This window comes from Petaurus breviceps, unplaced genomic scaffold (genome assembly GCF_028583685.1).
Source record: "Petaurus breviceps papuanus isolate PSGF00001 unplaced genomic scaffold, PetGlider_PUasm1.0 89511, whole genome shotgun sequence".
NCBI classification, from domain to species: Eukaryota; Metazoa; Chordata; class Mammalia; order Diprotodontia; family Petauridae; genus Petaurus; species Petaurus breviceps.
Window position 1 is genome coordinate 201722 of NW_027187065.1, and position 17977 is coordinate 219698.

At 36.2% G+C, this 17977-nt stretch overlaps 1 pseudogene; it reads left to right on the top strand.

Moving 5' to 3' along the window:
* Positions 1-8989: 8989 nt before the first annotated feature.
* Positions 8990-9539, top strand: LOC138176464 (eukaryotic translation initiation factor 1 pseudogene; annotated as a pseudogene).
* Positions 9540-17977: the final 8438 nt, after the last annotated feature.

Below are 17977 nucleotides of genomic sequence, written 5' to 3' on the forward strand. Positions count from 1 at the left end.
AGCTAAAATCTAAGTTAAAAAAATATGTTCCATAGGCTCTAGTGTGGAAGTTTAAAAAGTCTTAAAAAGGAAGCCTAACATTACAGTACAAATTCTCTCAGAATTCGAGATGGTATAGGCCATCTGAGTGGGTATAAAGCAGTAGAGAACCTAAATAAAGAGGGCAGTCAGTACATTACTCCAGGGCCAATGACCGAGCAATATTTGCTTGTCTGTTTTGAAGTTAACTATGATCCTATAATGCTATTTGTGACTTGGATAGATTTGTTGATGAAGTTAGGGGTAGAGGAAGAGGAAAATGCAATAGTTTCCAAAGGGGTGAACTGTTACGAAGTTTTAGTGGATAACATCTATAATTAATAATAATAATAATAACAATAGTAGTAATTGTAATTTATATAATGCTTTAACATTTGTAAATTATTTTAGCAAGTATTATATCACTTGATATTCATAAATGTCCTGTAACTGTTATTATTATTCACATTCTACAGAGTGAGTGAGTGAGGTAAAGGGACTTGACCAAGGTCAGTAGGTGCCTAAGGATGTATTTGAAATTGGAACTTTCTTATTCCTTTAGGAAGCTACATCAATAGTACAAATAAATCAGGATCCTTAAGATCATTGATGCTAATCTGTAGACTGAGAAAGAACTTCACAAAGCAAATCAGATATATTATTCAGAAGGGAAGATGAAAAGGGATGAGTAGCACCCAAAAAGAAAATCTAGTTTACCATAAAGAAATGTCAAAGCAAACACCAAAAGTGAAGGAATGAAAATTCCTGGAATTGGAGAACTTAGTGCCTTTGAGTAACTTCATCCACCTCAAACAAAAGGACCCAAGAGAATTGTTGAAAGAGGAGAAACATTTATGAACAGAGTAGAATCTAAAGTAAAGATTTCTAAAGAGCTCAAACTAAGTTTTGATGATGACTGGGACAGAAGATACTGTCAGTGTTAGATACTGATGTGAGAGGTGGAAGTTTCAGTCTCAGAGCATGAATGCTTTACCCATAAAGGACACCTAGAAGCCTTTTGAACTTAGGCTTTCATATGGACCATTCAGAGTTTTGAGGCAGTCCTGGGGGCAGGATTGTAGTAAAGGGATATTAGGTGAAGAAAAAGAAAAAAAAATGTTAACAAGGGGAAATGGAGAATTCCAGAATTTCCCTCTGTACCTTTGCTACTGTTCCGCAAAATCAAGTAGTGACTTGATCCACTTCTGACCCCTTATATTTTTTATGCACACTTCCCATTTTAGAATTACAAAGTTATCTAAGTAGGGCATCATGCTTTCCTAAAGAAAATAAGATTTTGGAAAATGTGTCTTTCTCTAAAAACTACTTTTAATTTTAACAGTCTCTCTTCACTAAATTGAACACCTACTTAAAAGTGGTTCTGGTAAATTCATCTCTAGGAATTGTTTTTGTCTGGTATTTAGTGCAATGGCAGTAGATATCTTCACATGTCCTTTCATATATGCACTAAAAAGCTTCTAGTATTTACACAATATGAAATATTTTTTCATAAAATTCCTAATATCTATGAAGTACATGTTCAAAAATCATCTCTTGCATGCATCATTTCCTGATCCCCATAGCATTACCCTCAAAATTAATTTCATTTGTGTTATATATATTTTTCTAGATTTATTTTACATGTATACATGTTATATCCTGCCCTTTGTATGTAAAATTCAAGAGGATAAGGATGTTTATTTGATCTTTTATTTGTTTGGTTGGTTATATCCCTTGGCTCCTAGCATCTAGAACAATGACTGATGCATACTGATTACTTAATCAATGTTTTTGTATTAATTATTGCTTTCAAATTTTTTTTCTACATTAAGTGGGAGAAAAAGGTAGCTCCTTCTCTGAAGAATGCTTAAGTCTTGCAAAACCAATCAAATTTATTCCCCTAAAGTCAAGCTCCTTATTTCTACAGGAAGAAATATAAATTGAAAGAGTTTAATGTACTGAAGAAAATCTCAGTTTTAGAGAACCCACAGTTCTCTATGATGCCAGTTCATCCTACTCTTTAGCCAAGTCTATCACAGAAACATAACGTCATCTTATAAATCAGAAGATCATATAATATTCAATCTAAAAAGGACCCTCAAAATAATATACTCTGATCTATCATATTGCTAGTGGGAGAACTGAAGTGCAGAATGCCAATGTTACTTGTCCAGTTAGATAGAAAATTAGTGCTAGAATCAAGATTTTAAAACATCCTCTGACTCCAAATTCAATGCTTTTTCTTCCATACAGTTCTTTCTTTCATTTAATTTAAATCACAATTCCATTATTTTTATATAATATCATTACAATAATTATCTTGTTTTAAGTATAGGGACAATATAAAGGCTCCCAAGGTCCATTCAACTGATTCTCTACTTTTTATCTTTAGGGATATTATTCTAAATGAAAAGTCAATCGCCAAAACACTGAACAATTGTATAATTGTGATGGAATGCAATTGTGCTTTAAGAAATGGTGAGTAGGATACTCTCAGATAAAAACATGGAAAGACTTACATGAACTAATGCAAAATGAAATGACAGAACTTGGAGAATACTGTATATAGTAATTGCAATATTGTATTATGATAAACTGTGAATAACTTAGCTATTCTCAACAAGACAAGTATCCAAGACAATTCTGTCAGACTTAAGATAAAAGATGCTGTCCATCTCCAGAAAAAGAACTTGTAGTCTGAATGGAGATCAAAGATACTTTTCCTAATTTACTTATTTTTCTTGCATTATTTTTGTCTGTTTTCTTTCACAGAATGACTTGCATGGAAACATGTTTTGCATGATTACACATGTAATAAACCTATATCAAATTGTCTTCTCTATGGAGGGGAAGGGAGAGAGAGAATTTGGAATTCAAAATCTGGTGGGGGAAATGTCAAAATTGTTTTTACTTGTAATTGGAAAAAAATAAAATAATAATTAATGAAAAAATAATTTCCCTTTAAACATCATGTATGTGTGATACAATCAGTTTATTTAATATAGCTGAGAGTTGTCTATATTACAGTTCAAGTCAGTGGCCCATGTAAAGCCAAGCACAAGCAGCTTTCCAGAGGATTGCTGCTGTGGGCAGCTTTTCAAGCTTCTGATTACACAGTATAGTGAACTCTATTCAATAACAAGTCAGAGAAGACATTCACAGAAAATTAAGGTACAGCATTTACAATCTTACAATTTATCACAGAAAATCAAAATACAGCATTCACCATGTCACAACTTAACAACTTATCACTAACATGACCACATGGTTTTCACCAAAGTGGTCACAGTTTAGTACAATCATTTAGCCAATCAATCACTTAGTAACTCAATCATTCAATCATAAAGTACAAAAGGTCTTCCACCCATTGGGCATACTAAGTTACAAATCAGTCACTATTCAGTCATTAGTCACCATTCAATCATCAGTGACTACTCAGGACCCTCCTAAGGGGTAGTGGAAAATACACAGGCCATTCACCCCTCAGTCACAAGTAAATCACAATTTCATCACTACTCAGTACCCATGGAGAGGCAGGCTTTAAGCTTCCATGGTTCCTCTTCCATGGTCCCAGCTCCTGCCCAAATCTAACCAACTGCCACTTGAGTTCAAAGGCAGACAGCTCCCAGCTCCTTGTCCAGCTCTCTGTGCAGTTCCTGCTCCACATTGGAGCTCACAGTGTACAGTCCATCTCAAATCCTTCATAGTTTCTGTTCCTGGGAAGAGAAATTTTAACAGAGCCACAGACAGACAAAGTACCAACACCACAGTCAAGCTTCCTCTGGCAGCTCTGGCTGGCAGCACTGGCTGGTCCTGGGAAATCCTCAGCACTCTCAGCAGCTCCAGCTGGCCCTCAGAAGTCCTCAGCACCATAAGATCCATTCTCAAAATCAAAATCACTTTCTCCACAAAAGTTCCAGTCCAGCAACAGCAGCCCAGCCTTCAGGTGCTCTTCCCAAGAAGTTCTTCAAGAAATTCAGCACAAAGTTCTGACTTTCCCAGCTGGGGTTTTTCCTTATATATAGTATTGCTCCTCCCTGTTCATCCCCTTCCTGTTAAGTCAGCAACAGGGGTTTATACCTTCTGCTTCTTTAACAGAGGCTTAATTTGAACCTAGGTGCTAAGTACCTGTCAACTCAGCAATACAAAGGGATCTTCAAATTTCATTATTATTACAGCCCAATATATGAAAGATTAATAAACTTTGAAATATATCACTCTTTTAAGGGCTCCCTATTTGATATGTTCAAAAAGGTAATATTAAAAAAAAAACAGAAAAAGTAGAAACTTTTTTTCATTAATATTTATGTAACTCTTTAATTTTATTTTCCTGTTATGCATAACTTCCTAAGAAAGTGTTGTTTGTCTCTTGTTTAGAAGAAGACAAAGGACATCATAGGGTGATATCTTGACTTTTGAGTTGTATTTAAGGGAGGCAGAGCTTCACAAAGCTGTCACCCTCACTCTCTCTTCCTGAGTCATTGAAGGCCAGTGGCAAGACAAAAATTAAGACAACTGGCAATGACCCAGGATGCACTGGTGTAATGTAATGCCAAAAGAAGGCAACTTCCCAGGTTCAAAATACCAGCATAGGTGCTCTCTATTTTATTTAGTGACAAACCAAGAACAGAGAAGATCAAAACATGACATCATTCAAAATACAGTATTTACTAAGTATGATTAAATAATCTCCAAGTACTACCCCACCCCAGGACCTTCCAATCATTCAATCAATTACAAAGTCTCTGTTCTAAATACTTCTCCACCCCTAGGCTATACCTTAATTAAGTCCACCACAAAGCCCCTCTTCTCAAATGGAGATTAGTTTCCAAACATAAGGTCAAAAGTTCCCCACCCCTGGATCACAACTGAATCTACCCCAGAGTTACATCAAGTTTAAACACAGCATTTAATACCCAAATGGAGGTCTTTTCTTCATCTTGACACGAGGCAAGTTCTCAGCAATCTTAGTTCCTGGGGAGACAAGGCTTAGCTTGGCTATAAGATACATTGCCAGTCCCTTCATGAATTTATCCTCTGTCTGTAGAACAGTCCTAGAACCCCTGAACACATTAGCAAAGCCCTCTCCCAGGATTTCTGTAAACATACAACAAGAAAATCCTTCTTCAGGGCTTCCGAACCAACAGAAAGGTTCCCAGACCCCTGCAACAACAGCATTGTCCTTCACCAGTGGACAGTATTCACTCTGTCTGCAGGACAGTCTCCAGACCCCTGCAACAACAGTACTGTCCTTCACCAGTGGACAGTATTCATTCTGTCTGCAAGACAGTCTCCAGACCCCTGCAACAACAGCACAGTCCCTCACCAGTGGACAGTATTCACTCTCTGTCTGCAGGACAGTCTCAGGGCTTCTTAGCGAACAGCCAGGTTCCAGGACTTCTTCAACAAAAGGACTGTCTTTCACCAGTGGACAAATCTGGCAAAACAACATCAAAACAGACAGACAAAGTACCAGCAAAACAGCCATGTCTCCTCAGTCCTTGGCAGCTCAGGGGGCAGGTCTCAAAAGTCCAGGGCAATTCAAAGCGGCCCCCAGCAATTCTCTTAGTTTCTCTCTCTCCACGAGGTGCTGCTTCCAAAACGATCTTCCGCCTCTCTCTAGTGTCTCTCCAAATCTACCTCACCAGCTCCTCCCAGTTCAGGACTTTCTTTTCACATCAACAAGCCCATCCCACAGGTGGGATTAACAAACTCTGGGTTTTAACACAATCAATTTGAAAACCAAGCCAATACAGGGGAATCTTTAATTGCCATTACTATCACAACTGGATGACCTTGACATCTCTAATGTCTGACCAAACTCTTAAGTACTCTACAGAACCTGCTTTAACTGCCTTCACGGTAGTTGGAACAAACCATTCTCACCCACCCATTCTGCCAGGGAAAGTTTTCACCTGCTTGGGGTAGACATTCCCCTATCTCACTGATGGGTCTGAGGTACATTGGTTATCCTCAGCCTGGGTTAGCCTGTCTGCCAAGAGAGCTTACAGGGCATGCCTGCTGTGCATGCTGCAGCTTCTTTGAGCCACGGTTTTGAGCTGAGTGGTAGGTAGGCACCAAAGTTGGATGAGAACTCCTGAGAAGGGCTCAGAAAACCCTCAGATAATAATAAAAACCAGAGGTGCTAGTCCTCCTGGAACACTCTGTATACCCCTCCTAAGAAAGTCATGAAACTATAGATACTTTACATGAAAAAAAATCCTTCAGTTCCTTTATATCTGGTTATGCTTCTTGCCCCTTCCCTCACATTCGTCTTTGCTGTTGTGACCTCAGAGGATCATCAGGGATGAAAGTTAGCAAATGGAAGCCTAAATCTTGAATTCTTTTATAAAGAGAAATTTGTGAGGATGCCAGTGTATGACAAAAAATAGGTGACAGTTTCATGAAGCAAATTAACTGGGGACCAAATTTAGCCTTCCAGACTCAGTTCATTTGCACCTCAGCTTGGACTTGAGCCATTAGCACAGCAGGGGAAAAGCAATGGTTATACACCAGGCCACCAACACTTCCATGCGTAAGATTTTTCAGAATGACAGAAATAATGAATGTAATTAAAACAGCATGTAGCCAAGAAAAAATAATTAGTATACAACTTGGATGGCTCTGGGAGGCCCATGACATGGAGGAGGGGGGGAAGCAAACAAAAAAAAATAATAGTTTAATGTCATCCTAGACTAGCTTAGTCCCAACATAGGGATGAATTTGCCTTCTTTCTTGATAATCTTATGTTGATGTTTACTGTTTTTAGACTTTCACATTTAAGCTTTGCAATTTTGATAACAATATTGTGTTTGATTCTTATTACTTTACATTTTCTTTTTAAAATATGTCTATTGTTCTTAGACATGATTCCTAACTGAACCATAATTTGTCAGAGAAATAATGTATGTGGCCTAATGGAGATCTTTAAATAATTCATCTTAATAGGTCTTTGATACCTGGCTGCATCTGTGATTTCATCAATGTGGGCATTCATTCTAATGATGAGGATCTATAGATCACTTACTTTTTAATTATTATCATATACATTATATACATATAATACACACAAAATACATGTATCCATACACAATGCATATATATAATAGCTAGCATTTATATTACGATTTAAGGTTTAAGGTTTGCAAAATAGTTTACAACTATTATTTCTTTTTATCTTTATAACAACACTGGAAGGTTATCCTCCTGGCCCTAATTAAGTTCCTAAAAGATTTATTCCCAGGAGGGTATTTCCATTTATTCCTGTCCCTGCTACACAATGCTACTTTGTGGCCATTTTTGCTCGATGAAGTATAAATCATCCAAAGTTAAATGTCCAAATGTGCAGCAAATAAACATTTGGTCTCCTTACCAAGAAGAGAGACATGACAGCTAAAAGTAGCATGTGTTTAGAGTCCAAATTCGATCACAGATTTTTATAGGGATGAATGTGAAATATTGTGAGCAACACCATCTCATGAAATAGGTTAAGACAGTAAAGGAAAAAATAAATCTGTAGGCAACCTGCAATGAGACTAGCTAAGCCAAATCATCACCAAAGCCTCTACTGATAAAACTAAAAAGGATGTAATTAATACAAAAGGAGGGAGGAAAAGTATGGGGAGGAAGATTCATCAGGGCTTCTGTAATGATCCTTTTCCGTTATCTTTCACAGAGGAACCAACACTTTTGGATTATAACACTTCAGTCCTTGTTAAACATCTGAGAGAATCAAAAAAAATTTAAGAAGTTGATGGCAGAGTGAAGGCAGGGACTCTCCTGAAAACTTCCCCAAACACCTTCAAATACCTTTAAAAAGTGTCTCTGAACAAATTCTAGAGTGGCAGAACACACAAAGAGACAAAGTAAGGCAGATTTCCATCCCAAGACAACCTGGGAAATTACTAGAAAAGGTCTGCTTCACCAGGTAGAGAGAATGGTAAAGTCTATTACAGGCCATGCCAGCAAAGACTCACATCCAGCAAAGCTAGAGCAGGCTTTGGGAGTGACTAAATTGGTAGTAGCAGTGACATCAGCTCTTTCTGGAACTATCAACCCACAGATGGAATGGTTGAAAGTAACCTATTTCCACTTTTGGAAGCCAAGATGGTGAAATGAGCACTAAGTCACTCTTACCCTCCATTATTAACCTTGAAAAACTGAGAGAAAATCAATTCAGGAAAAATCCTGAAACACTGCAGCCAGCAGAAAGATAGAGGTGCAGCAGTCCTTTAGCTTGGGAGGCTAGGAGAATTAATGTGAAAAAGTCCCTCTTGCTGTGACTGAAGGGGACCAGTAGAGGACTGGAGACATCTAGCCAAGCCAGGGTCAAGTCCCATCGCAGCAAATCATAGGGAGATCTTGAACCCCAAGGTGGTGGAACAGGCAAGTACCAACACCAGGCACACATCAGGCACCCCCACCAGCTGAAATGTAAATCAAAACAATTCTGAAGAACTACATCTCACCAGTCAGATTGGCTAAGATGACAAAACAGGAAAATGATAAATTCTGGAGAAGATGTGGGAAAATTGGGACACTAATGCATTCTTAGTGGAGTTGTGAACTGATCCAACCATTCTGGAGAGCAATTTGGAACCACGACCAAAGGGCTATAAAAATGTGCATACCCTTTGACCCAGCAACATCATATATAAATGCAAAAGGACCCACAAATACAGAAATATTCATAGCACCTCTTTTTGTGGTGGCAAAGAATTGGAAATTGAGGGGATGGCCATCAATTGAGGAATGGTTAAATAAGTTGTGCTAAGTGAATGCAATGGAGTACTATTGTGCTATAAGAAATGATGATCAGGCCCCAGTCACTGAGCCGCTGCTGAGAACTCAAGCAGCCTCTCCCCTAGAGCCCCCTCGCTTACCGACGCTCAGTTCCCCTCCCCACCCCCCTTCTCCCACCACCGCCTTCCGCAGGCTGTTTCTACCGAGGAAAAGGGATCGTATCATCGTATCGTATGTCCGCTATCCAGAACCTCCACTCTTTCGACCCCTTTGCTGATGCAAGTAAGGGTGATGACCTGCTTCCTGCTGGGACTGAGGATTCTATCCATATAAGAATTCAACAGAGAAACAGCAGGAAGACCCTCACTACTACCCAGGGGATCGCTGATGATTACGATAAAAAGAAACAAGAGAAGGCATTCGAGAAGAAATTTGCCTGCAATGGTACTGTAATTGAGCATCCAGAATATGGAGAAGTAATACAGCTACAGGGTGACCAGCGCAAGAACATATGCCAGTTCCTCCTTGAGATTGGACTGGCTAAGGATGACCAGCTGAAGGTTCATGGGTTTTAAGTGCTTGTGGCTCACTGAAGCTTAAGTGAGGATTTCCTTGCAATGAGTAGAAAAATTCCCTTCTGTCCCTTGTCACAAGTTTAAAAACCTCACAGCTTGTATAATGTAACCATTCGGGGTCCGCTGTTTAACTTAGATTAGTGTAACTCATTCATGTAATAAACTGAAAAGAGCAGAAAAGAAAAGAAAAGAAAAGAAAAGAAAAGAAAAGAAAAGAAAAGAAAAGAAAAGAAAAGAAAAGATGAGCAGGTAGACTTCAGAAAACCTGGAAAGACTTATATGAATTGATGCTGAGTGAAGTGAGCAGAAATGGGAGAACATTGTACACAATAACAGTCACATTTTTCAATGAGTAACTTTGACAGACATCTCTTTTTAGTAATGCAAGGATCCAAAAGAACGCCAAAAGACTCATGAAGGAAAATGCTATCCACATCCAGAAAAAGGAAGTATGGAGGCTGAATGCAGATCAAAGCATATTATTTACTCTTTCCTTTTTCGTTTGTATCTTTCTTCTTTCTTGTGGTTTCTTTCATTCTAATTCTTTACAACATGACCAATGTGAAAAAAGTTTTAAATGAATATTTATGTAGAGTCTATATCAAATTCACACTGTTTTGGGGTGGGGAGAGGGGAAATATGGGGAGAAAATTTGGAACTCAAAATCTTATGGAAGTGAATGTTGAAAAATAAAAATAAATATTATTTTTAAAAATCATAAGAAGATCAACTAGGAAAAAGCAATTGAAGCAGGCTAGCTATTCCTAGCAAAAAAAATCTGTCCTCAAGAGATAAAATTTTGAAAGAATAGAAAGATCAATTTTAATCACAGAGAGAAAAGTATAAATTAGAAAAAAACATTAAAATTAATTAATTTTAACAAAAATAGTAATAGAATATAAGTGATTCCTTTCACTAAGCCAGAGTCTAAGGAACAACCACCTTTAGTTGGTATGATCTGGACCATGATTCAACAGAAGGGATTGAAAATATGTGGTCATACATGTAGGAAGTGAAACAGAGTAGAATAGTATCAAGGAAACTTAGAAGAGGTTATCAAGAAGAAAAGGGTGATCAACAGTATCAAAGGTCATAGGGAGGTCAAGAAGTATGAGGACTGAAATAAAGCCTTATACTTGGTAATTAAGAGATCATTAGTAATTTTGGATAAAGCAGTTTTAGTTGAATGACCAGAATCTAGACAATAGAGAAATAAAAAGAGAGTGAGAAGAAAGGAAGTAGAGACATAAGTTAGATGACTTTCTTTAAAAAATAGCAACAAAAAGAAGAAATTACACAATATCTAGTAGGGATGGACAAATTAGTTTTTAATTTTTTTTTGTTTTTGAGGATGAGGCATGTTTGGAAATGTTTGTAGGCAATAGAGAAGCTACCAACAGACAAGTGGAAATTGAATAAAAGTAAGAGAGGGGAGTCTGCAGGGGGCAATCTACTAGAGAAGATGTGGGTAGAAGGTGATCACATGCATGTGGAGAGGTTTGCCTTGATAAGGAGAAGGTCCATTTATTCATGTGAGACAGCTGTAAAGGAGGAGATAGAGGCAGAAAACAATTGGATATGTGAGATGAGGAGGAAGGGAGAAGAAAGAACTCTTGGCTCAGGAGATAGTAAGGGAAAACTTCCAGACAGTGTATTTAATGTATTTAATCTGTGACTATGGCCTATAAGCAAGGAAGTTTGACAACCATTTCAGGGCTGCTAATGAAAGACATCCTTTAAGCCAGAGATCACATTGTTTTTTAACTTCTTATCTTCTTTATGGCCTATCAAAATCTTCTGTATATAGTATAGTAGGCTGATAATAAATTTGAACTAAATTGAATTGAATGTAGTAGGATTCAATTTGATTAATTGTCACTCAATATCCTAATCTGCCATCTTTGACTTTGCTTTCACTTTCTTTTCTTCTGGTCTCAGACTCTTACTAGCTGTAGGATCCTAGATAAGTCTCTCAATCCCTTTTGTCTCAGTTCCCATATCAGTAAAATGGGCATAACAACAGAATCTTCCTCTCAGGACTATTGTGAGGATCAAATGAAATAATATTTGTAAAGTGCTTAGCACAGTGCATGTAAACCCTAAAGAAATGCTTATTTCCTTTCTTTCATTCTCCAAATGCAACAATTTGGGGACTACTAATGACAGACATTGAGCTCCTTGAAGTTAGAGATCACATATTTTTAACTTCTTATCTTCTTTATGGCCTATCAAAATCTTCTGTATATAGTATAGTAGGCTGTTAATAAATGCGATAATATGTGTATTATCTGTCAATTCCATCTCTGTAATATCTATCATGTACTTTGTATTTTTCCCAATTCCACTACAATGCCCAAGCTCAAACCCTCTTATATTTATGCTGCCATGATGAAAAGTTATTGTTGATGAAATAAATGAATGAATGAGTATATTACGATACCCTCCTAGCTCATATTCTTACATCCAGTTCATTCTTCACATTGTGTCTTCATAGTGAATGATTGTGGTCATGCCTCCTCTTCAAAAATCTTTGTCACATCCAATTGTCTATTGAATAGTTTATTAATGATCCTGACATTCCAGGCCTCCCAATTGTCTAGTTCCTAACCATCTTTTTATTTATACTTTACACTTTAATTTCTTTTTAAATATTTTATGCTATAGCTCAATTGGTCTACTTTCTGCCACTACCCCCTTTATCTTCATATGTTCTCTTGAACTCTTTTTTTCCTGTTATTGTCAGTAAAGGCTGAAATAGAGTCCATCTATATTTCTGTCAATCATGAAACTGCTTCTATCCTTCTCAGTCCAGCTCAGATTCTACCTCATCATGGCTTATTAGGAAAAATATCAGGGTCTTATTAGTCATATCACAAAGGTCAGGTGTAAAAATATTGCATCTACCAGGGTTATATCCTTTCCCTATAAAATAAGAGAGGTTAGATTTTCCCTAAAAGCTAAGCAAGGTAGGTCTTGATTAGGCAGGTAGTGGGAGAAGGTTCAAATTATAGTTCCTTTGATGCATCTTCCTGGTATTTTATGGAAGTTTTGACATAACTTCATAGTCCCCTAGTGACATAAACGGTCCTGTTCACTTGTGGTCAGTGCCTTTCAGATTTGGTGAATGACTGAAAATCACTCAAGTTCCCAAATCCTTTTTGTTACAATTTGATTTAACATGGAGATATGGGGAGGACATTTACCTGTATATTCTTGCTGTTAAAACTAAGCAAATTTCTTTTGGTTAACTGTTCAGTGACCTAAGAGTACCTCAACCCATTGTAACATTGAATCTGAAGTAATAGGGTATTGGTATGACCAGACCATAATATCAAAAGAAAAATTTCTAAGGTCACTAAGTATACATCAGTTGCATACTTTCCATAAAGAAACTATCTGGGCTATTATATTTTAAACTTCTCACTAAAACCTACTTCATTCAGTCTGGTATGCAGTTTTTATAAAGATAAATCTTTAAGTCATATTATACACTTATATAACTAAGACTATAACTTCAGTAGGCAGACAGGTGATATAATAGATAAAACATTGGACATTTACTAGCTCTGTGATCCTGGCAAGTCAATTAACTTCTATCTGCCTCACTTTTTTTCTAATGTAAAATGAAGATAATGATAGTACCCATCTCCTAGATTGGTTGTGAAGACCAAATGCCATAATACGTGTAAAGCATCTAGCACAGTGTCAACATATATCAAGCCCTTAATAAATATTTGTTTACTTCCTTCAATATACTTAACAATGTGATATTGACTTTGTCTTTTAAAAAAAGTTTGCTCATTGATTCCTATTTCTAGTTGAGAAGAATTCAGTAAATGAATATTTTTCCACTTAGTAGTATTTTGTTTTTTCCAACTATATGCAAAGATAGTGTTCAACTTCACTTTTATAAGATTGTGTTCCAATTTTTTTTCCTCCCTCCTTTTCTTCCCTCCTTCCCAAGATGGTATGCAATCTGATATAGGTTATACATATACAATCATATTAAACATATTTCCACATCAGTATCAGAACAAAAAGTAAAAAAATGAGAAAAAAGAGAGAAAATAGTATTCTTTGTTCTGCATTCAGACACCATAGTTCTTTCTCTGGATGTAGAAGCATTTTTCATCATGAGTCCCTTGGAATTGTCTTGGATCATTGTATTTCTGTAAAGAGCTAATAGGACTATCAAAATTAGTCATCACAAAATACTGCTGTTACTGCATGCAATATTCTCCTGGTTCTGCTAACTTCACTCAGCATCAGTTCATGTAAGTCTTTCCAGGTTTTTCTGAAATACAACTGTTCATCATTTCTTATACCACAATAATATTCCATTACATTCGCATACCATTTCCCATTTGATAGTCATCCACTCAATTTCCAGTACTTTGCCACCATAAAAAGAGCTACTCTAAATATTTTTGTACATGTGGTTCCTTTTACTTTTTTTATGACCTCTTTGGGATACCAACCTAGAAGTGGTTTTGCTGGATCAAAGGGCATGCCCAATTTTATAACCCTTTGAGTATCGTTCCAAATTGATTTCCAGAATGGTTGGATCAGTTTACAACTCCACCATCAATGTATTAGTGTTCCAATTTTCCCATATCTTCTACATTTATCGTTTTTCTTACTTTTTCATAGCAGCCAATCTGGTAGGTGTGAGGTGGTACCTCAGAGTTTTTTAAATTTTCATTTCTCTTACTAGTGATTAACAACATTTTTTCATAGTGAATATTAATATACACTGATATATGTATATATATAATAAATATAGGCCTGAAGGTCCTTGCTAATTTTGTAGTATTTCATTTTAAAAAAAGCATTCAACAATGCTAGAGCATTGTTTTTGTACATGGAACACCTTAAAATGATGGGGAGTGATGACATAGGTATAATTTTGTCAGTTCAACTACGGGATTAGGAAGGTGAGAAAAATAATTAAATCAGACTTTAGTGTTTATAGGGTTTACAACAGGTGAACATGTTTACTTGAGGAATAACACATAGGTTGTTCATTGGCTCAGGCCAATGAACAGAACTAACTTGTTTTAGTTTAAACAAATTTATTAAGTGTTCAAACTGTAGTTGATCATTCCAGAGGGGATGAGTCTAATTATCACAATAAAGATGAGTCAATATGCCAAAGCAAATTCCTCAGAAATTCTGAGTTTTGCTCCAAAGAAAAATTATAACCAACCAATTATAGTCCCTGTCCAATACAGTCACAATTAGTAAATTAAACTCATTTATTTATATGCTATCATTCAGGTACACGAGGTCAGCTTTTTGGTTAATAGTCCTTTCTCAAGAACAAGAGGGAAATCCTGCTGACCAAAAAAGCATTGAATAATTTTACTTGTGAATGCAAATGCAATTAAAATGAATAAATGGACCAAGGTTAATTAACCACTTTTCAAAATAATAGGGAAAACCCAATGCAGATATTGGAAATTGAAAATGAATATACTCATTTGGTTTTATTCCTCCAAATATCTTATATTTGGGAATTTTTGATTCTTGGAATGCTTAAAAGGGAGCGAGAAAGATATTTTCATTGAGATTTATTACTAGAAAAGGATATGGGCCAATCATACTACCTGTGGTGGATAACAACTCTTATGCCTCATTGTTATTTACATAAGGTTAAAGAGGTTGAAAAGAGCCCCTAGATGAAAGATTATTTGAAGACATGGACAAGAACCACAGAAAATAAGAAAGTAAAGCTGAATTACCCAGCACATTACCTTAGAAGGAAATACCATCATCAGAGAGATCATAGAGCTACCAAAATCTAAGATTTTATATTATCAAATGCATTTTCTTTTCATACATTGAATGAACCTACAGATATTGCAGTGAAATCTGAAAATCAATATTACCTTAAAAAATCTAAAAATAGGGGTGGCTAGGTTACACAGTGAATAGAGTGCTGGCCCTGGAGCCAGGAGGACCTGAGTTCAAATCTGGCCTTAGACACTTAACACATACACACACACACACACACACACACATGCACGCACACACACACACACACAAAACTAGCTGTGTGACTTTGGGCAAGTCACTTAACCCCAATTGCCCTCCAAAAAAAAATCTTAAAATATCAAACATCTTTACATTATATATGTTAGACTATCAATAATGGAAAACAAATCCTAAAAACTGCAAAACGTTTTAAACGTTTAGTGGTACTTCATTCTGGATCAAAAATCTATCATCTATATTATTTAAGTCATACACAGAAAAAAATTTCACCTTTCAGACTTTGTTTTCTTAATTCATTTTACTTTTCCTCTAAGATAATACTTCTTTTATGAAGTCCATGCCTTCACTTGGCAAGCCTATAAGAAAGGAAAACAAAACAAATACAAAATAAAATAAAATAAAAATAAGGTTTCATAAGGTTATTAATTTCTTTCCAAGACCTTCATAAATATTTGTGATTCTATCTAGATTACTTGAGTTATTATTGGTCCACAAATGAATAATCCAAATTGGGTAGCAGTCAGAACATCTAACAAATCTTGGTAGGGGCTTTCACACTATCATAGATAGATTTCCCAGGACAACAGCAGGCTTCTCTCTTATTGATATCAGAAGTACTATTTGCTACTTTTGTACATTTCAACAGAAAGTCACTGGACAACACTACTCAGATCATTTTAGTCTTACCTTTCTGTATATTATGATGTCTCTTGTAGTTGTACTTGAAGATTCATATCCTCATTTCTTGGAGGACAAATACACACACACACATACAAATATATATATATATATATATATTTAAACATTCTTTTTATATAGTATTTTATTTTCCCTAGTTACATATAAAATAATATTAACACTTGTTTTTAAAACTTTGCAATCCAAATCCTCTCTTTTCCTTCCTCTCCAGCTCGCCCTGACCATTGAGAAGGCAAGCAATTCTATATAGGTTATTCATGCATTGTCATGCAAAACCTGACGAATATATATTTTTTTTTATTTCTAGGGAGACAACTAGGTTGTATAGTAGATAGAGCACTGGACCCAGAGACAGGAATAACAAAGTTCAAATCTAGTCTCAGACGCTTACTATGTGGCCCTGGTCAAGTCACTTAACCCTTATTTGCTTCAGTTTCTTTCAACTGTACCATGAGGTTAATAATAGCACCTACATTCCAGGGCTTCTGTGAGGATCAAATGAATACCACTTGTAAAGGCATTTAGCACAGTACCTAGTACATAGTAGGCTCTATAGAAATACTAACTTTGTTAGCTTTTATCAAAAAGTTCAGCTGCTTCCTCTCATAGGACAGGCCTCTTAAATATTTCTTAGCTCTATGTGTTCAGTTGCTCTGACTTTCACTTTTATAGCTATGTCACATGTTTCTATCTTCCAATCTCTTAGCATGACCAGGGCCATCTGCTACTTCTTCAGATCAATTTTTTTTCTTTGTTTTAACTTGATACATTTATTCCATCTTAATAATGAACATTTCATACTGATCAGTTGGAGGCTGAAGAGGCATGCCTTAACTTCCTTCAGAATATTTTCTAGGAGTAAAAAACATCCAAGATAGTAGGAATTTGCCATGGCAGAAGGGCAAATACAATACAATCAGCTTGCCAACACTGTTACAATCATAATGCTTAGGACTCTCATCTCAGGTAGTAGAAAAGACTTACTAGTAAGGTATTTGGTAGTGATTATACTCTGTTGAACAGATCATTCATACAGATAAATCATAGCAAATCAGACATAGGGGATTTTTTGGTTTTAAGTGATTTCTCTACATTTATGATTATAAAATGAATGGACTATATCAGGGATGCTCTGATAATTATAGTTTAATGATGATCAATACAAACCCACCAACAATTAATTTGCATGTGGTTCTTTGGGTTAATCATAATATAGGTAAAATGATTGGTGGCCTGGGTTATGATCCAATTCATGCATCACATACAGAAATTACTTTAGGCCACTGTCTACATAATAAAGGGTTCATGGCTCTCCGAAGAATTTTATGATCTGAACGATCAAGTTGAGGTGTCAATATTGATAAATTTTCTATTTAATTTTTCCAGTAATAATCTACTTTCAAATACTGTACTAACCAGGGATAGGGAAACTTGAGGCCCCATGTTGTCTTCTAGGTCCTTGGGTGCAGCCTTTTGCCTGGGCCCAAGTTATGCAGAACAAATCCTTTTTATTAAGGGGATTTATTGCTTAAAGTTTGGATTCAGTCAAAGGGTCACCTTTGAGAACCTAGAGGTACACATGTGACCTCGAGGCCTTAATTCCCCATGCCTATAACAAAGCCATTGATTAAAAAGTTTCAAAAGAAATTTTGAAGTTTGCCTATGTGACATTTACAAAAAATCAGGGTTGAGTGAGTATGTTTATGACTGTATCTTTTCATATACTGAAATCATCTTATTATTATTTGAGGAATAGTGAAAGATATGTATATATGTATGTTGTTGTACAATAGTTTCAATTATGTCTGACTCTTCATGACCTGATTTGGGCTTTGTTGGCAAAAATACTGAAGTGTTTTCTCATTTCCTTCTCTAGATCATTTTACAGATGAAGAACTGAGGCAAATAGGGTTAAGTGACTTGCCCAGGATCACGTAGCTAGTAAGTGT